The following is a 22319-nucleotide window of genomic DNA, read 5'->3' on the forward strand; positions in this document are numbered from 1 at the left end:
AGAGAAAATGAGTGAGCTTCTTAATGAGTACTTTGCGTTGGTATTCACTAAGGAGAGGGACATGACGGATGTTGAGGTTAGTGATAGATACTTGATTACTCCAGGTCAAGTTGGCATAAGGAGGGGGGGAAGAGTTTGGTATTCTAAAAGGCGTTAGGGTGGACAAGCCCCTGGTCCAGATGGGATCTATCTCAGGTTATTGAGGGAAGTGACAGAGGAAATGCCTGGGGACTTAACAGATATCTATGCTGCATCCTTGAGCAAGGGTGAGGTCCCGGAGGACTGGAGAATTGCTCATGTTGTTCTCTTGTTTAAGAAGGGTAGCAAGGATAACCACGCACATCTCCCTTAAACTTTTCCCCTCGCACCTTGAAATCGTGACTTCTGGTAATTGAGTCCCACACTCTGGGAACAAGCAGGTAATTAAAGACCAGTGAGCCTGGCGTCAGTGGTGAGGAAGCTGCTGGAGAAGATACTGAGGGATAGGATCTGTTCCTATTTGGAAGAAAATGCCTTATTAGTGATAGGCAGCATGGCTTTGTGCAAGGAAGGTCATGTCTTATCAACTTGATAGTATTCTTTGAGGAAGTGACAAAGTTGATGGATAAGGGAAGAGCTGTGGATGTCATATACATGGACTTCAGAAAGGCATTTGATAAGGTTCCCCATGGTAGGCTAAGGGAGAAAGTGAAGTCACATGGGGTCCAGGATGTACTAGCTGGATGGATAGAGAACTAGCTGGCTAACAGGAGACAGAGAGTTGTAGTGGAAGGGAGTTTCTCAAAATGGAGAACTGTGACCAGTGGTGTTCCACAGGAACCTGAGTTGGGGCCACTGTTGTTTATGATATACATAAATGGAGGAATGTATAGGTGGTCTGACTAGCAAGTTTACATATGACACTAAGATTGGTGGAGCAGCAGATAGAGAAGGGGACTTGTCGGAGAATGCAGCAGAATATAGATAGTTTGGAGATTTGGGTGGAGAAATGGCAGATGGAGCTCAATTCAGGCAAATGCGAGGTGATGCATTTTGAAAGATCCAATTCAAGAGCAAACTATACAGTAAATGGAAAATCCCTGCAGAAAATTGATACACAGAGACATCTGGGTGTTCAGGTGCATTGTATCCTGAAGGTAACAATGCAGGCTGATAGAATGGTCAAGAAGGCATACGGCATGCTTTTATTCGGGGTATTGAGTACAAGAGTTGGCATGTCATGTTACAGTTGTATAGGAAATTGGTTCGACCACATTTGGAATACTACATACAGCTCTTGTCGCCACATTACCAAAAAATATGGATGCTTTGGAAGGGGTGCAAAGGAGGTTCACCAGGATGTTGCCTGGTATGGAGAGCGCTAGCTATGAAGGGAGGTTGAGTAAATTAGGATTTTTACATTAGAAAGGCGGAGGTTGAAGAAGGACCTGTTTGAGGTCTATAAAGTCATGAGAAGTACATGTAGGGTGGATAGCAAGAAGCTTGTTCCCAGAGTGTGGGACTCAATTACCAGAAGTCACGATTTCAAGGTGCGAGGGGAAATGTTTAAGGGAGATGTGCGTGGAAAGTTCTTTACGCAGATGGTGGTGGGTGCCTGGAACGCGTTGCCAGCCGAGGCGGTAGAGGCAGGCACGATAGTGTCATATAAGATGTATCTCGACAGATAGATGAATGGGCAGGGAGCAGAGGGATACAGATCCTTGGAAAATAGGTGACAGGTTTAGGTGGAGGATTTGGATCGGCGCAGGTTTGGAGGGCCGAAGGGCCTGTTCCTGTGCTGTAATTTTCTTTGACCTTTGTTGCCCCTCTCCTCCCTTGTCAGCATTTTGCAGGGACTATTATCTCTAGAATATGCTGGTCTACTCCACAACCCCACTTGACACCTTCTCATGAAATAGTACAAGTGCAAATCTTGCCTGTTTACCTCCTTCATCCTTACGATCAAAGGCTTCAGACATATTTCCAGGTGCAGCAGCAATTTACCTGCGCTTCACGCAGTCTAGTCTGCTATATTCACTGCTCAAAGTGTCGTCTCCTCTACATTGTGAGACAAAACACAGACTGGGTGAGTGCTTGTGGAATACCTGCATTGAGAACATAATAAATTTGACTCCAAGTTTTCAGTTGTCTACCACTTCAGCACACCAGTGTTCCCTGGCTAACATTTCTGTCTCAAGTATGCTGCAGCACTGGAGCAAGGCTCAGTGCATTCTGGAAGAACAGCATCTAATATTTTATCTGGGGACCCTGCAGTCCTCAGAACTCAATATCATGTTCAATAATTTTAGAACTTGTACGCCTCCTTCCATGTCCTTTACTCACCTTCACATTCCAGGTCCTTTCATGACATAGGCTCCTTTCAGCACAGGCATTTCATTTTTATACAGCCATTGTCCCCATTGTCAGCTTAGGTCCTTCCCTGGCTAAATATCAATCAACCAGCCCTTTTGTTTACCATTTTTTCTTTTTCTTTCTCTGGTCTTTGTCTCCAGCTATCCACTCTCTCACTCATCACACCACTCCCAACCTACCAGTGCCTGCCATCAGCATAAATACTACATGTTCCTAGCTACTATCAGTTCTGAAGGAGGGTCAGTGGACTTAATGTTAACTGCACTTTCTTACCACAGATGCTGTCGGACCTGCTGAGTTTTTCCAGCAATTTCTGTTTTGTTGTACAGTAAGACAGTTTCACTTATCTTAAAGCCCAGCAAGGATATAAATAAAATTTCACCTTGTGTTGCTCCAAATGGGAACCAATCCATATGTTAGTTATCAGCATTATTATAAATAGGACCAAATTAGACCATTAGACCAATGGGACCATTATTATAAATAGGTCCATGTTACTGCAACTTTATCTCCACACAGATTCAGAGGACACATTTCAATGATATTGACTTCTGCTAAAAGCAATGTTTTAAGTTTCAAGGTGACCTTGCATTCTTTTGTCCTGTAATCAGCCTGGTTAATCATCCAGCTATGGCTCATAGGTCCTTAACAAAAGCCTGGAATGTATTAATGGGTAATTTATAAAGAGGTTGAACTGAACTCAAATGGCATCTCATTTCAATAATATATGTATTCAATTAATGTTTGAATTTTAACAGGCACTTAGCAAATAGCTATTTTTAATAGAAAAACAGAATAAAGATCTGTTTATACTGTGAGTGACTTTAAAGCTTGACTGACTCCATTGAACTGAAAAATAAAATATTAGCATCAACTTCAACTTGAGCTTTGGATGATGCACCGAATTAGCACATGATTTTTCTGCTGTGGCTTTAAAATCAGTTTAGATAGATGGGTTGAATATTTTCTCTTCCAGACATTTTTGAGGTCCCAATAATAGGAAGCTGAGGTAATCTGACTGCTACCTGCGCCATCCCATCATATATAATTTGATGTACTCAGGGTTTTATTGAAGAACTTCCATCCAAAGAATGAATGTAGGAGCAGGAACAGGCCATTAATCTGCATATGTTTATGAGATACTAACCTATGGATAGGAGCAGGTATAGGTGATTCAAACCATGAAGCCTCTTCTGCTGTTCAAAGCTGTCATGGTTGATTTATTTCAGTTTCAAATTAGATTCCCTACAGTGTGGAAACAGGCCCTTTGGCCCAAGCAGTCCACACTGCCCCTTAAAACATCTCACCTAGACACATCCCCCTATAACCCACACACCGCTGAACACTACAGGCAATTTAGCATGGCCGATCCACCTTGCCTGCCCATCTTTGGACTGTGGGAGGAAACCTGAGCAAACCCACGCAGACCAGTGGGGAATGTGCAAACTCCACACAGACAGTCACCCAAGGCTGGAATCGAACCCAGGTCCCTGGTGCTGTGAGGCTGCAGTGCTACCCACCGAGCCACCATGTTACACATGCCCATCTACTCGTGATAACTTTCGAATCTGTTATCTAATAAAACTTCTCTAGGCTACCATCTTAAATATAGTCAATGATCCTGCAAGTTTTCAGGCAGTGTATTACAAAGTCATACAATAAGCTGAGAAAAACATTCCTTCTCATCCTTACCCAGTTGGGTGACCCCTAATTTCAAAACAGTACCCTCCAATATATGGCTGACTCATAAGAGGAAATATTATTTCCACATCCACCTTATCAAGACAGTTCAGGATCTTATATATTTCAGATAAGTCACCCCTTATTCTTTCAAACTTCAGTAGAAACAAACCGGTTCTCTAACTTTGCCTCATAAGACAACCCGCTCATTCTAGGTACCAACCTAGTAAACTTCCTCTGAGTTGTCTCCAATGCATTTACATCTTGAGTGAAGAGACTAAAACTGCCATCATTATTCAAGATGTGGTCTCCCCATTGTTATGCATATTTGAAATATTCAAATATTGCATAATATCTTATTTAAATTCTTAATATGTGTTGCACTGACTTTGTGTGATGCATATACTACAACATATAACAGAAACAAAAATTGCTGAGAAAACTCAGCAGGTCTGGCATATCTGAGGAGAGAAAGCAAAGTTAATGTTTCGGGTCCAGTGACCCTTTTTCAGAACTGGACAGACTGGAAATATTAATTTTGCTTTCTGTCCATGGATGTTGCCAGATCTGCTGAGTTTTCCTGGCGATTTTTTGTTCTTGTTTTTGATTTCTAGCATCCACAATTCCTTGGGATTTTTTAAAACTAGTATACCTAGATCTGTCTGTGATTTGGAAGTCTTCAAGTCTTCATTTATTCTTTTAGGTAATACTCTTCTTTTTAATTCCTAAAAAAGTGAACAATTTTACATTTTCCCACAATATACTCCATCTGCCATATTTACCTCCTTACTCAAACTGTCTGTATTAATCAGCAACTTCATGTCCTCTTCACAACATAACTATCTTTGTGTTATCTGTAAAAATAGCTACTCTTTGCTCTCTCATCTATGTCATTTATATAAATTTTAAAAATCCAAGACCTTTTCACACAGATCCCTGCAGCACTAAAATCCACCAAAGATTCTCAGGCAGTACACTCCAAACACACAACCATTTCCATCTAGGACAAGGGCAAGGGCAACAGACATGTGGGAACACCACCACATCCAAGTTCCCCTCCAAGCCATTCACCATCCTGACTTGGAAATATATTGCCATTCCTTCATTGTTGCTGAGTCAAAATCCTGGAATTCTCTCCCTAATGGCATTGTGGGTCATCCTACAGCAGGTGGACTGCAGCAGTTCAAGAAGGCAGGTCATCACCACCTTCTCAAGGGCAACTAGGGATGGGCAAGAAATGCTGGCCAGCCAGGGGCACCCACATCCTGAAAATGAGTAAAAGAAATGCCCTCCACTTATCACATCTTGCCGATCAGAAATAAGACCCATTTATACATAATTCCTGCTTTGTGATGGCCAGAAAATATTCTGTTAGTATGTTACCCAAAATATTACCTTTGTGCCAATTCACTTTTACATGGCAACTTGTCAAATGCATTCTGAAAACCCATGTACAGTATGTCAATGAGCTTCTCCTTATCCACAAGGTACACTCCTTAAAAAATGTCTGAATTGATTAAACATGATTTCCCTTTTACTAAACCATGTTAAATTTTCCAAATTAACTTGATTTTTTCTTAATTTCTAGCCATAAACTCTGTAGTGATTGATTCTAGTTTGTTTCTCAAGACAGACTGGCCGATATTCTCTAGTTTTCTGCCTCCCTCCCTTCTTGGATAGGAAGGTTATATTTGCTGCTTTCCAGTCTGATGGAATCTAATAGTATCTAGTGACTGTTGAAAGGTTAACACTGTTCTATCTCATCCTAGACCCTACAATGAAGTCTGGCAGGACTCCGGGACTTGTCAATCTGCAACTCCATTGGTTTTCTCAGCACTACTTCCCTAAAGATTGTAAGTTCAAGAGCATCTTTCTCACTTGCACCTCCTAATTTACAGCTATTACTGAATTTTTAAAATATCCTTTTATAGTGAAAACAGAAGCCACATTTTCTCTATTTACAATTATGTCCTCATTTATATGTTTGCTGACAACACCATTATAGGGTGGACAAATGACAAGACAGAATATAGGAAAGGGATTGAGTTAGCGGCATGGTGTAAAGCCAACAATCTTTCCATCAATGTCAACAAAATGAAGGGCCTGGTTATTAACTTCTGGAAGCAGAGTAGACAGCATGCCCCTGCCTGCATCAATGGTGCTGAAGCGGAGATGGTTGAGAGCATAAAGAGGTCATGAACACAACCTAGTCCAGCAAGCAAAGCAGCCTTCCATCAATTAACTTCATCTATACTTCTTGCTGCTTCACGAAAGCAGCCAACATAATCACCCACCCCAGTTATACTCTCTTCCATCCTCTTCTGCTGAGCAGAAGATAGAAACATTTGTATTCACGTACATATATATTCAAGTACAGATTCTTCCTTGAGTAGACCTGTCAAATTTTAAATTTAATGTTGCTCTCATGCCATGTGCAAGTTCTCTGCAGGTTTAACATTGTATTCTTCATTCTGTTCTATTACCCGATGCACTTCGTATGGTGTTATCTGCCTGTACTGCATGCAAAACAAAATTTTTCATTGTTCCTGGGTACAAGTGACAATAATAAATCAAATCAAATCAAATAATTCTCTCTATCTAAAGGGCCAACGCTGGTCTTATTTATTCTTTTCAATTTTAGCTATCCACAGAACTCTAGCTATTACCTATTTTTAGAGACCTTTTTGGCTCCCTCTCAGACTCTAATTTCTTTCTCTTGATTAACATTTTAGCCGTCTTCTGCTATTTATTATATTCTCTGTGCAGTTACATACATTTTCCTTATGTTTGATGTTAAGTGTCTGCAACTCTTTCTACATTGATCTATCTCTTAATCTAGTATCCCCAGTTTACTTTAGCTTTCGTGCCAACATTGTTGCCCTTATTTAAGTTTAAAATTTAAGTCTTCTACATTTCAAACTGGATTAAAATTTAATCATATGGTGATCACTACTACCTAGAGGGGCCTTTCCTCTGATGTTACTAATTATTCCTGCCTTATTATAGAATAATAAATCTAATATAACGTGTTTTCAGTGTAGCTCCAGAATGTCTCTTCTAAGAAGCTATCTCAAAAGTATACAATGAACTCCTCAAGCAAACTATTATTGACAACCTGAGGTTTTCAGTTTATATAGAAACTAAAATCACTCATGATTATTGTCATCCCTTTATCACAAACACTCAATAGCTCATTTTGTATACCTCATCAGACAATGTGGTAATTGTTAGGAGCATGAAGACTACTGCTACGTCTGACTTCTTACCCCTACTATTCCTTATCTCTATCAAAACTGATTATACATCATAATCTCCAGATCCAACACTGTCTTTAACTGCTGAACAACTACTCTCCTCGATCTACAGTGCTACACTTCAACCTTTATCTAGCTTCCTATCCTTCTTGAATGTCATATACCCAAAAATGTTCAGGATCCATTCCTAGCCATACCTCCATAATGTCTCTCAAATCAAATTTATTTATGTTAATGTGTGCCATTCCGTCATTTTTTCTTATGAATGCTAGTTTTCTCTTTTTAGTCCTAAGTAACATGAAGTTCCTTCAGAGCAAGTCGTGAGCTGAAGTTGTTCAGTACCCATTCTGATTTCCATGTTGACTATTCTTGATGTCTAGCTTGTTCAGTTCATTTGGTAAGCTCGGAAATTGAGTAATAATGAGATGAGTCTGGGTATTGACAAGGTATTTAACAAACTATAATCTCTCTTAATTGGCGAAGGCCATAACCAAATGAGAAGTTTAAAAGATGGCACAAAATGCTCCCAACATCGACATAGAACTTGTCGGACTTCTTATGTGATTCTGCCACAAATCCCACCATAGCCCTTATTGCTCACACCCCATAAATTTCCACTCAGGTGTTCCACACTCCAATGATACATCAGTGCTTAATGAGTTGCCAAGGTAAAATGCCACAAACAATGCTATTGATGCTCCACTTCTCGCAGATGCCCTACTGGATTGGTTGGTGGATTATTTCTTATGGTTAGTGAGGAAATTGTAGAGGATTTTGGTACTCCAATTAACTTGTTTAATGCTTCAACAGGCTATAGCAATCAGTTAAGGTGGTGCTGAAATACTATTTTGGTGATCGACCTTAAGTAGCTTATGAACTTCTCTTGTTTTTACATGAGTGGAAGAGGTAGGAGGGTGGCTGGACTCTATGTGCATTGTGACATTGTGGTTAGCTATCTGAATTTGAGACAGGATGCTGTCTTCAGACTGGTATTTATAACATGCTAGTACCGGCATCATGTCAGTGTTACACGCTGAATGACGTCATAGCCTGACTACTCTGTGTCTGTCTTGTGGGCATTAGGCACACCTCCACAAATCCTTTTACAAATGCATGTACATTTCAGTTCATTTTCTTGCATTAGGAAGCCCCATAGTGCCATTATAAACAGATAATATGTCACCCAATTTATTTCCTAAATAGCAGAAAAATTTTCTTTAGAACATAGAACATTACAGCACAGTACAGGCCCTTCCACCTTTGATGTTGTGCCGACCTGTCATACCAACCTGAAGCCCATCTAATCTACACTTTATTGGGCTTGTGTGCAGAATATTGCAATTTGCTGTCCCAGTATTCACTCAAGTGCCCAAGCAGAAAACCTTCCCACATATTATTTTACTTCAGCAAATAAAAACAAATTATCAAAAGGTATTTTCAGGTTGCATCTCTATTGCTTTGAACATGCAAAACACATTTAACTAAATTCAAGTGTGATAACTGCCATTTCTTAGACAAATATTTTCTATACAACAATATGTAAACTACCAATCAAATCAATAATCGATTTGGGTAGTGTTTTTTGCAAAAAATACATGTCATTCAGTTGTCTGAGCTCTCCATACTGACATCAACAAAGCTCATGGGGTCAGATAAAAAGTACCTGGGTAGCATGAGGCAGGAATGCAGGAGCACAAAGATAGTTGTTTGCCTCCACCTTGTATCCACTCACCATTGAGAGTGCAGGGGCCCAGGTCTCCTACTCATATTCTGTTCCAGTTTGCCTCTCCCCCTACCCCACTCCACACATCAGTTGGAAATCAGAGCAGAAAAGCTTTATTTTTAAATGAGATAGCAAGAACTGCAGATGCTGGAGTCAGAGACAACAGTATGGAGATGGAGGAACACAACAGGCCAGGCAGCATCAGAAGAGCAGGAAAATTGTTGTTTCATGTCAGGACCCCTCTTCAGAAATGGGGAGGGAAGTCAGTGCAGATAGGGAGTGGTGGGGATTGGACAATGGAATGGATGGTGTAGATCGGTGGGAGAGAAGATGGAGAGGTTGTGTAAGGTCAAGGAGGCAGGGATGAGCGGGAGGGTTGGGCATGTTCTGTTTGCTATCAAACAATTCTGAAATTGAATAAGTGATAGCAACTAATCAGAACTTCCACTTTTTGACAGATACTATCTGTTTCCTAATGGATTTACAGCAAAAGACCAGCAGATCTCAGGCCACAGTCTTGCACTTGGGTTCTAATGTATCTTGTTGTGAACAATATCTTCTGGCCAAACTAAGTAACCTGAGAAGGAATAAAGCCACAATAGATTTCTATGTATTTTTGCAGTTAGAAATGCTTCATGTTGGGATGGTAACAAAATAGCTGCTAATACCAGGTGCTAATGATGTGAGGTTCAGCTGGAATATGCTGGTCTGGATCTTTGAAGAAAAAGATCTATTCTCATTTATTGATTTTAAAATAACCTTTTAGTCAGTTGTCTACTGGGCTTTGCCGAACACTTTCTTTAGGGGGATAAAATTGCTTCCACCATGATATTATAGAATATTATAGAACTCCAAATATATAAAATCACGTATTTATAATAGCCTCTGAAGCATACAAGAAATTCACATTTACAAAATAATTATACAGAAACAGGGCAATTCTTCCCAGCATAAATGGAACAGGCCCTGAATGAGATGTGTGACATGTCCAAGCTCAAGTAAGTGTGATGATATTATCATTTTAAGAGGTATATTTTGTCCTTTTTTTAATGAAGAAAAAGTGAGACAAAGGTGAGAGCAGTCTGCTCAAATTCAATAAAATAAACACCTTGCTTTTTTGTTTGTAAAGTTAGAACAGTAGAAACAGCCTGAATGGGTGAGGCCCAGCTTCCACGGAACTAGTTTTTCAGTTTTAGCTTTCATGAGTTGTCGGGATTTTGAAGCTGGATATGGATGTTCTTATTCCTCTCTCTATTACATCTAGAAGCTAGGGTTCTCTTCCTGCTTCTAGAATTGCATGTGAGACTATATCTATTTTAATGAATTTACCTTTACTAAGGGAGTGTTTAAGGGATATTACTATATTGGAACAATTAACTAGTAGTGGTTAATGTATGTTATTTCATTAGCATTTGGATAGAGTTACAGATAAACTAATACTTTTATTTTTACATTGTCTCTATTTTAACTGCAATCTAAAAATAAAGTGTGTTATGCTTAGAGTTGAGTGTTTAACCAATTGAATTGCATCTGGAATGTAACACCCTACACTTACCTTTAAAAGAAAAAGTTAGGGTATAGGTTATCTTCTTAATATAATTTGAGGGGTTTGGTCTGGTCCATAATATAAGGAAAATTGCAACTATGCAAAAACAAAACATTCCTTACTTCTTGCTATCTATTGTCTGTTAGCATTAGCAAGCAAGCTCTGAACTTTAGTTGAAATGTTTTTGAAATGCTTTTGGAATGCTTAGACACTGGACTGTTGATTTAAAAAGCAGGGCCAACTACAGTAACTTGAGTTAATGAATCATGATAAGACTGTGTTACTTGGCAACTGTAACTTTCTTGCCTAACCTTTATCACGGTTATATGTCATTATTGTAGTGTCTTTAAGTTATAACACAGGTCTGTGGAAAACAAAGCACCCTCTTTAAAGGTGCTAAGGTAGTATTGCCACTACTGATTATGAGTAATGAAATAAATCAATAGATCAACACCTTAAAAGAACTGACAACAATAAAAGGTCTAACTAGGAGGGGAAATATTTGGTTATTAAAACAGCAGTTCAGATTAAGGCAATTTTAGATAGATGTTTGAGTCATATAAGGTAAGGCAGGTTTAGTAAATGAACTCAGAGATTGCTTAATAAATCTAGGGCAAAATATGCCCAAGGAAACAGTGACCATAACATGGTAAAATTTAGCATTCAGTTTAACAATGCAAAAAATAAGCCATAAACAACTTAAAAACTTTAAGGGTGATTAAAGATGATTAAGTGCAAAGCTGGCTGGAGTGGATTATTAAGAGTTTAGCAGAAAAGATGGTTAATGAACAATGGCAAACATTTAAGAAGATATTTAATAACTTGCAATGAAGATGTAGTCCAGTGAAGAATAAGGATTGTACAAAGGGAGTTAACCAAATAAGATAAGGATTGTTAAAAACCAAAAGAACTGTGGATGCTGGAAATCAGAAACAAAAACAGAAATTGCTGGAAAAGCAAAACAGGTCTGGCCACATCTGAGGAGAGAAATCAGAGTTACCATTTCAGGTCAAGTGAAGAAGGGTCTGTTCTAAGAAAGGGTCAATTGACCCAAAACCTTTAACTCTACTTTCTCTTGAAAAGATAAGGATAATATCAAATTGAAAGAAAAAATGTACAATATGGAAAAGACTAACGGTAACTTTGAAGATTGGTAAAGTTTTTAAAACTGACAGAGAGGGAGAAAATAAACTTTGAAAGTGAACTAGCAAGTAATATAAAAGTGACAGTAAGAACATATTCAAATATATTAAAAGAAAAATACAAACTAATGTGAAGATGCACCCCTGGGAGGTTGAGGCAGGGGAAATAAATAATGGCAAACCAGGAAATCGCAGCGGAATTGAGTGAACACTTTGCATCAGTTTTCATGATAGAAGACACTACGGACATTCTAAAAATACTAAAATAATTAAGGCAAAAGAGGTGAAGGGCATAAATACACTAACGGTTGCAAGGGGAAAAGTACTTAAGATTAATGGGGCTAAAGGCCCGCACATGGTAAAATAAGCTGAGCCAGCATGGCTTCATCAAGGAGTGGTCATGCCTGACAAACTTGTTAAAATTCTTTGATGAGGTAATGAGCAAGTTAAATAAAGAAGAGCCAGCAGGCATTTTCTATTTGGGTTTCCAGAAGGGCCTTGACAAGGTATCATATGGGAGGCTACTAAATAATGTAAGAGCCATGGTGTAAGCAGCAAAATACTGGCATGGATAGAGGATGGGCTGACTGGAAGAAGGTAGAGAGTGGGGATGAATGGGTCTTATTTCAGGATAGCAGCCAGTGACTAGTGGAGTTCCTCAGAGGTCAACATTGTAACCACAACTATTCATGTTATACATTAACAATCTGGATGAAGGAACTGAGTGCATTGTTGCTATGTTTGCAAAAGACACAAAGATGGGTGAAAGGACAGGTTCTGTTCAGTCAGGGAGACTGCTGTCGGATTTGGAAGTCTGTGAGGGTGGGCAAAGAGGTGGTAGATGGAAAACAGTGTGGGAAAACGTGTGCTTTGTGGGGAGATGTAGGGCTGTGCACTTTAGCAGGAAGAAAAGATAAGCTGAATATCATTTAAATGGAGAATGATTGCAAGAAGCCTTAGTACAGCACGGTTTAAGGGTCCTCAATCACAAAAAGCTAGCATATTACTTTAACTGGTAATGGGGAAGGTAGTTAGATTCTCAGTCTTTATTTCAAGGGGAATGGAATACAAAAATAGACAAGTTTTTTTGCCAGAACTATGCAAGGCACTAATTAGACCACTGATAATGGGAACTGCAGATGCTGGAGACTCCAAGATAACAAAGTGTGGAGCTGGATGAACACAGCAGGCCAAGCAGCATCTCAGGAGCACAAAAGCTGATGTTTCAGGCCTAGACCCTACATCCCCTCTGATGAAGGGTCTAGGCCCAAAATGTCAGCTTTTGTGCCCTTGAGATGCTGCTTGGCCTGCTGTGTTCATCCAGCTCCACACTAATTAGACCACCTTGGGCATATACTCATTGGAGTTTAAAAGAATGAGATTTGATCATATTGAAAGGTCTTTTTCAGGAGCCTTAACAGGTTCTCAGGAACAATTGTTTCCTCTGTGGGAAAATTTAGGGCCAGAGGGCATAATCTCAGACCAAAGGGTCACCTATTTAAGATAGAATTGTAGGGGGCAATTTCTTCTCTCAAAGGGTAGTTTTTAGGGCTGACCATGACATAACATCATTCACTGGCCAGTAAAAACCCCAACAAACTTTGCAGTACATGTTTACCAGAAATTAGAGAGTGTGGAAAAGACTTGTGTTCTCAGCACATGAAAACAATAGCTGTCTGTCTGCGATAGTAGATGTGCAACATGAAACTGCAATCCTAAGACAAGAATATTTAACACCAATTAGTTACTTCTCTTAAGTTTTTTTTCGATTCAATATGTTAGGTTTTAATTAAGATTCTTCAAGGTAATCAAAAGCATAGTTTCCAAATAAATTATAGATTTGACGCTCACATGCATGCACAACCACACACATACGCATACATATAAGATTCACAAAAAAAAAATTAGAAAGAAAGTTTAAAAAATAATTACATGTAATGTCAGGGGGCTTCCCTATCTCTTAACAGGGACAGCAGCAGAAGAATAAGCAGATACGGACATCATAGTTGAGAGAAAAGGGTCACTAGTAACCATGAAAATTTCAACTTCTCACATCCTAAAATGGCCCAATCAGGTCACAGCAACAAGCAATCACTAATATAGAGTGATGTACTAAAAACCTAATCATAGTTGGATAACGTAGTACTAATTAACCAATAGTGCAAAGAGAAAATACGTCCTGCTATGTTAAAACAACGAGAAAATGTATAAAAGACAATTGTATTTTGTATTAGAGTCGGAGCGTCATTAATCTTTGGCTCAGATTGGAAGAAAAGTTAAGGGGACAATTAAGCCCCTACTCTGAGGCCAGATTTGGGGTGGTCTTTGGCTTCTCCTACATTATACCAGCAAATGCTTGAATAAATTACCACATGGCTGAACCTTGCCATCTCCTGAAATTTATTGCCTGTGAAAGGCCATTTCTACAGTGGTCAGTCTGTGGAATTTGTTACTACAGAGTTCGAAGGAGATTAGGTCAGTATGTATATTCCAGGCTGAGACAGACAGATTTTTACTCAGTAAGGGATTCAAGGGTTATGGGGAAAAGGCAGGAAAGTAGAGTTGACTATTATCATATCAGTGATAATCTCATTGAATCGTGGTGTAGGCTTGATGCTTCTATGTTTTATAGCTTAAGATGAAATTGGAACACAGAATTGCTAAGCAGCAGCACTTTTAAAAATGAGATTGTAAAATCAGTTTATTAAACAAATGATTTATTATTTTAGAATATGATGGATAATTGAATGTTAATACCAATTTTAATTCAAGTAAATAGAAAAGAAAATCAAGCACAGTGTAAGTCAAGCTGCTGATTTGTAGTCATCAGTTGTTGGTTTATATTGAAGTCCAATTTCTCAGCCTTTAGAAAATGATAAACGGTACGTAAGTAGGAGAAAATGACAAACTGTTTTTAAATTTGGTTCAAACCATACCAGAAAAGTTTGCCTGCGGCGACCACACTTGGAATATTATGTTCACTTCTGGCTGCCTCATTATAGGAAAGATGTGGAAACTTTAAGAGAGGGTGCAGAGGAGATTTACCAGGATGCTGCCTGGACTGGAGGGCAGGAAAGGTTGAGGGAGCTAGCGCTGTTTTCACTGGAACAAAAAGAGATGAGAAGTGATTTGGTAGAGGTGTAAAGTTGTTGAGAGGCATAGATAGAGTGGATACCCAGAGACTTTTTCCGAGGGTGGAAATGACTATTACAAGGGAGCATAATTTTAAAGTGATTGGAAGAAGGTACAGGGGAGATGTCAGAGGTAGGTTCTTTACACAGAGAGTAGTGGGCACGTGGAATGCCCTGCCGGCAGTGGTAATGGAGTCAGATACATTAGAGACATTTCAGTGACTCTTGGATAGGCACATGAATGATAGTGTAAGGTAGGGAATGCAGGGTAGTTTGATCTTAGTAGGATAATAGATCAGCACAACATCGTGGGCTGAAAGGCCTATATTGTTCTATGTTCTATGTTCTTGACATATTTGGAATTAAATAGCATTCAGTAGACATCAATTGCGGCTATCTGCACTTAAAAGTTAGTTTGTGATGATGCTGTGACTTTAGGAAGGTTACGTTGTCCTGGCCTTTTCTTATTGAAGAAAGATTTTAAGGCAGAGGTACCCCGATGGCCGTCCATCAAAACGACTAGGGGAAACAGGTTGAGGCCTAGGAGTTTTTTAAAACGTTGGAACAATAGAAGCAGCCTGAATAGGTAGGGTCAAACTCTCACAGAACCAGGATTTTTAGTATTTTGGCAGCAATTGTTGTTGGGGTCTCAGCAGAATTTAAAGCACAACAGCAGGGGTAGGGCACAGTGTGTTGGTAAATTAAGGACACTTCATAACATTGTAAAGGGGCTAAGACAGAGAGAGATTAATTATGTTGAGATTTTAGGGAATAATGCAAACTTGGGTAGCTTTTGATTTAATAATAGGAATATTACCGGAACTCAGATAATTTAAGAGCATGGATGAACTGGAACTGTGATATTTTTGCCAAGACAGAGATATACTTAGGCGGGCCTGGCACTCAGCGTTCCAGGTTATAGAATCTTCAATTGAGGTCGGGGATGGTATAAAGAGGAGGTGCTACTGCGTTATTAATTAAGGTTCAGTTGCTGCTGTAATGAGGGACAATGTCTTGGAATGGTCTTCAAATGAAGGTTTGTGAGTGGTCCTTCGGAATACAAAGGGGACAATCACAATGCTGGGATTGTACAGGGGTCCCCGATTTATTAACACCTGACTTACAAACATTCATACTTACAAATGCAATCCCATATGGGGTGTAATTTTAAAGACCAGATGTACAAATATTTCATATGATTAATGATTTCCTATGATTAATTTCCTATGATTCCTATTCTTCTTTCCATTGTCCTGCATTGTGTTCTGACTTATATACAGATTGACTTGTGAGTGGACTCCAGAACAGAACCTGTTCGCAATCCAGGGACTGCCTGTTTTATAGGCTGCCAAACAGTGAGGGTACAATGGAGGAATAGATATATAAACAAATCACTGATGTTATGTTATAATGAAAGGGTAATTAGAATAGCGGACTTCAACAGCCCCAGCATTAATTGGGACAGTCATAGCGTAAAGCATTTAGAGGGGTTGAGTTTCTTGAAATGTATTCAGGAGTACTTTTTAAGTCACCACGTACAAGGTCCAACAAGGGACAATGCAATGCTGGATCAAATTCTTGAGAATGAAGCCAGACAAATGCTTGAGGTTGCATTGGGTGATTAATTTATTAAAAGCAATCACAGTTTAAGCTTGATATGGAAAAGGAAAAAGATCTGCAAAAAGAGCTTTTGTATTAGTGGAAGGCTGATTTTAACAAAATAAGGCAAGATCTGATAACTACTCCATGTGAGAACATCTAGAAAAGAGCAGTCAGGTCATTCAAAAAGGAGAGTGAAGTCCCAACATGATCCCTTAAGGGTGAAGCGCAAGAGCAACAAGCTCAAAAACCTTGAATGTCTCAGAATATTCAGGACTGGGTGAGAATGAAAACAAAGGCTTTTGTGAATTGCGAAGGGAATAAATCAACAGAGGCCCTAGCAGAGCATAGAAAGTATAGGAGTAGCTTAAGAAAACAATTAGGAGAGCAAAGCTTGGGCATGAATGAATATTGGACAGTAAAGTGAGAGAATCCCAAGATATTCTAAATGTACATTCAGGGAAAACAATAACTAGGGAAATAGTAGGTCCCTTTAGAGAGCAAGGAACAATCTGTGTATAGAGCAGAGGACATTTTTAGAGCGTTTAATGAGTACTTCACATCTGTCTTCATTCAACAGAAGGACAACTGAAGGAATACAAAATTCAGAGAGGGGGACTGACACCTTCTTTAGCAAGTTGAGCATCGTTAGTGAGGAGTTTTGGAAGTTTTAGCAGGCTTAAAAATGATATGGCCCCAGATCCAGATAGATCCTGGCATTGGATGCAGACGCCACCGGGAACGCAAACTCACCTTCGCCACACTTGAATCGGCACTTGGACCACCTCGTCAATGCAGAAGCTGCTGGGAAACCAAATTCACTTCCTCCGCCACAAATCTGCATTGGGCTGCCTACCAACCACCATGAGACTGCGCTGGGCCCACTTGTCACCTTTGATGCCATTATTGCGAGGGAGCTACTTGGCAAGAGATAAGTAAACTAAAAGAAAAAAATAGCAAAGAGAGAAAGGAAAAGAAACAAAAATAAAAGAGGCCTGAGCAGATGAGGCCCGGGCTCAAGAAGACCTATTACACCAGCATCTTACATGAAGACTGGAAAATGGCAGTAACGACAGAAGGAGTAGGTAGGCTATATGTCTCAGCTGTGAGGGAGGGGCCGTGAGACCTTGGTGTGAGGCCCTTTAGAGAGAAACAACATTACATGCAGACATATTCACTGTACAGGACACAGATCTGCCTGGGTACCTAATCCCTTATGACTCTAATGCATGGAGTCCCTGCATGTTGCACAACTCCTGACCCCAGTTATTACTGACTACTTCATTCATACTACCATTTTTAAGGACAGGGTTAGAATAAGGATGTTTAACCATGCAGGACAATGATCTCAGCACAACCCATTACGCTATATTTGCCATTATTAATCTTCCTTCCACACACTGCTGCACGCCCTCACCACAAACATCAATCCATAATACATTTGCATGGACTTGAAGTTAAAAATCATGCTCTCACAGTAACATTCTGTGCTATGTCAAGACTGAAACAAATGCAGTGCAAAACCATTCAAATCTATACAAATATGATGCTTCATACACAGTGCCCAGCCATCTGCGTCACCAAAGTGCCCTCAAAAGCATTCTTCCTTTCCATCCAATACAAAACAATATACAAGGTTGTTTTGTTGTCACATGTGCTCCACTGTAGGAGTATAATGCAAAATGATTACAATTTCTGCCTTCTTATGGCGACATCTTAGGTACATGTACCTGGGTACAATTTTATAGAATATAGTATTTGCTTAATTACAGAGTTGAAAATAAAGTAAAAATAGCAAAATATTAAGGGATTGACATTACAGTTCTAAGAAGTTCTAAGGTAAGGAATATCCCCTCACATCTGTCTCCATCCAGGACTCACTGCCTGCATATTGTTCTGGGTCTGCTTCCCGCATGCTGCTGTGGGGCTACTTCCTGCACTGCTTCAGGCTTGCAGCCCACGTACTACTCCAGGGCTCACTGCTTGTGGTGTTCTGAGGCTCTCAGCGTATACCTGCAGGCCTCAGAACACATGGCCACGCTGCCCGTGCTGGTTCCGCTATGGGGCCTGTGAACAGTGCCTGCTCCGGTCCACCGCGGAACATGGCCCACTTACTCTGCCCCATCGTGGGACTTGACCCACTCACTGAAATCCACTGCAGGACTCAACCCACTCGCTCCAGTCCACCGCAATACTCAGCCTGCTCCCTCCACAACTCCACACTCGAGGGAGATTGGAGGTTGGGGGTAGTAGAAAGGGAAAACCACAAGACCAAGGAGAGAAAGAAAGAGGTAAAGGGACTGGCAAGCAGAGGAGTTCTGACCAGAGCACCCTACTCTGCCAACATTTTGATTATGTCTTACTATGTCTCAGGTTCTGCAGCTTGTGTGAAAGAAGCTTGGTTGACTGAAGGGCTTGTTGGCCTGGGATGTTTTGTCAGACAACCCTTCGAATGCTATGTCTCGACGCTCAGATGGCTGAATTGCAATGCTGAGTGATGCTAGCAACATGAGTTTAATTCCTGCACTGCCTGAATTCACCATGAATGTCCCACATTCTCAACCTTGCCTGTTGCCTGAGACATGGTGACCCTCAATTTAACTAACACTTAGTCAAAAAATGCCAGATTCAGTCCTAAAGTCTTTAATATAAGACCACTATTAGATTTCCACACAATATTCTTTAGATTTCCTCATAACACCCATGCCCAAATTTCCCTGGTTATGCTTCTGTGTGTCCAGTGAGGTGCACGGAGGCAAAGTATTTACCCCCTGCTGCGATGTCTATTAACTCACAATGCTGTATTATCTTGGTGATCTCAAATATTTCCTCAAAACTGCTGTATGAATATTCACAAACTTCAACAATTTAAAGGCATTGTTGTTTTTCAACCAGCACATATTTCCAAATCATTATTTAAGGACCACTGAGTGCAGAATCACTTTGAATAAAGCAGTTCTATATTTGTTCACAGTAGTCTGGAATGCACCCACTGTGGGCCCCATTGCAAAGTAAAACCCAACGGAGTGGCCAATTGTTTAAATGTTTAGATTGCAACTTTAATTTTCTGACTGGATTTTCCCATGTGATGCAATGTTAAGTAGCAGAAGAGAAATGCAAAAACTGCATTGCTGATGTGTTTAGTGAACTGAGTGCTTGTCTCTGCTTGATCATTGACATGATAGAAGATGGTTTTGTTGGTTAGAGGCCAATAATCACAGAATTACGTAACAAAGTTATGGAGAAGGAGCAGCAAGTGGAACTAATTGGATAGCTGTACCAAAGAGCTCTCACAGAAAGGAGGTGAGATGAATTCTGTGTTGTATTCTTCAATGGCTCTGTGATAAAGTCACATCCCAAAGGTGGTTCCTTAGGACACTGCCTATCCTGAATGAAATTTCTTTCTACAAAGTCAATTACAATATTCATAATCCTTGAGTAATGAATAAGCCAATGCCCACCATCAGGTGGAATTTGACAATGTCAGACATGATTTTTAGGTGGCAATACCATTAACACGACCCCTAAATACATGGCAATACTCATCCCTAAAGCAAGTAAATGCTTGAGAAGCTATCTCAGAATTGCTATGACATTATCATTGCCAAAACCTATCAGTGACATTTTGGAGATTGGGTGGGAACAGCTGGACCAGGCATATTAATGCAATGATTATTGTGGCAGATCAGAGCTGGCTGTCAACAGAAACAACAATAATTGTATTTGGTGTACTATGGCACTGCTATGAGGCGTAAGGAAAACAAATACCAGCCGAAATTTGAGTTTTACCAACTTAGGTGGGCTTTAATAAAGACACTGAAAGGAGAAATGAAGATGAGAGGCACAGCTTTCTATAATAGGACAAAAGCATAAAAGTAAAAAGACACTGAAACAAGAGCAATTAAGCATTTAGGGAAAGGGTTGTACAAGTGGTGGAGCAGACTGAGACAGTGCAGAAAGTCATGAAGAACTCTGAGTATAAGAAACCAAATTTGAAATTTGAGGCGTTGAGGCCCAATAGCTGTGATATGTCAGAGAAGCGGGTTCGTGATGATAGATGTTATTTAGTGCAAGATATACAGCCAGCAGTCTTTTTGGGTGAGCATAGGCTTATGGAGGATGGGAAATTCACAACAAAAACATTCACTAAACATGATTTCAGATAAAAAAGACATAGTTAATGAGTTAAGTGATGGATTTTTCTTTTCTGACTTTTTTGTGGGATGTGGGTATCACTGTGAGACCCATCATTTATTCTACAACACTATGAGGTGGCGTTGGTAGTATTGCATTCTTGATTCATTACTGTTGATGTGGTGCAGTTGATTTCACGTGGGGAATTCCAGGACTTAGGGATGATGATATAGCATGATATCAGAATGAGTATGACTTGGAAGGAAATGTTTAAATTGTTGTGTTCCCATGTTTCTGCCCTTGTCCTTTTAGGCAGCAGTCATAGGTTTTGAACTTCCAGGCAAAAGAACTTTCAGTCATTTTGCCCTCGTGTGCCCTGCTCAAAACAGTGACTGGTTATGCCAATGGTGGAGGAAATGAATGTTTAGAGTGATGAAAGGGTGCCAAAGAAGCAGGCTGATTCTTTTCCTGGATGACGTTAAGATTTTTGAATGTTTCTGGAGCTGGAAGTACCCAGGAAAAAGGAGAATATTGCATTATACTCCTAACCTGTGCTTTGTAGGTGGTGGTCATAAACATTGAGGTGTAAAGTGGCAAACAACTCACCTTCTGGCCTACTTATAATCATTATGTATGTGAATGGTCCAAATAAGTCTCTAGTCAGTGAAAACGCCCCATATGTTGATGGTGGGTGTCCAGCAAGGTAATACAGTCATAGAATCATACGGCATGGAAACAGGCCCTTTAACGTCTATCAGGTTTCCTAAACTGAATTAGTCCCATTTGCTTGTATTTAGCCCATATCCCTCTAAACTTTTCCTATTTGTGTACCCGTCCAAGTGTCTTTTAAATATTGTAATTGTACTCACTCTTATCACTTCATCTGACAGCTGGTTTCATTTATGCGCCATCCTCTTTGTGAAAATGTTGCCCCTCAAGCCCCGTTTAAATCTTTCCATTCTCATCCTAAACATATGTCCTCTAGGTCTGGACTGATTGATTTGTTGTCACATATAGCGAAGTACAATGAAAAATTTTGTTTACAAATGGTACAGGCAGGTCATTGTAAGCAAGGATGTACAGATCAAAAAGACTTCGAGGCAAACAGATTAAATTGCACAGGGCATGCGCAAGTCGTGATCAATGTTAGCAAGATCAGCATATTTGAGGCTAGAAAGTCCATTCATCTTCTAAAAATGGCTGGGAAGAAACAGTTCCTGAACCTATTGGTGCATGTGTTCCCGCTTCTGTATCTTCTGTCTGACAAAAAAAAGGGTGCAGGAGATCATGTGGCCATTCCCCTCAACAATAAGTATACCGTTTTGGATACTGTTGGGGGTGGGGGGGTGGAATTACCAGGGGAAAGCAGTGGGGCACAAGTCTCTTGCACAGAGTCTGTCCCTGCTGCTCAGGAGGGAAGGGGGAAGAGGAGCAGAGCATTAGTCATTGGGGACTCCATAGTTAGGGAGACAGATAGGAGGTTCTGTGGGGATGAGAGAGACTCACGGTTGGTGTGTTGCCTCCCAGGTGCCAGGGTGCGTGATGGCTCTGATCGTGTTTTTGGGATCCTTAAGGAGGAGGGGGAGCAGCCCCAAGTCGTGGTCAACATTGGCACCAACGACATAGGTAGGAAGAGAGACAGGGATTTAAGGCAGAAATTCAGGGAGCTAAAATGGAAGCTGAGAGCTAGGACGAACAGAGTTGTTGTCTCTGGTTTGTTGCCTGTGTCACGTGCTAGTGAGGCGAGGAATAGGGAGA

At 40.1% G+C, this 22319-nt stretch overlaps 1 long non-coding RNA gene across 1 annotated transcript in view; it reads left to right on the forward strand.

Moving 5' to 3' along the window:
• The first annotated feature begins 5797 nt into the window (after positions 1-5797).
• Positions 5798-22319, forward strand: part of LOC125447538 (uncharacterized) — a 56915-nt gene continuing 40393 nt past the window's right edge. The window contains exon 1 of the long non-coding RNA XR_007246565.2: positions 5798-5885. This is a non-coding gene — a long non-coding RNA (uncharacterized LOC125447538). The remainder of the gene's footprint in view (positions 5886-22319) is intronic.

This window comes from Stegostoma tigrinum, chromosome 2, assembly GCF_030684315.1.
Source record: "Stegostoma tigrinum isolate sSteTig4 chromosome 2, sSteTig4.hap1, whole genome shotgun sequence".
Lineage (NCBI taxonomy): Eukaryota > Metazoa > Chordata > Chondrichthyes > Orectolobiformes > Stegostomatidae > Stegostoma > Stegostoma tigrinum.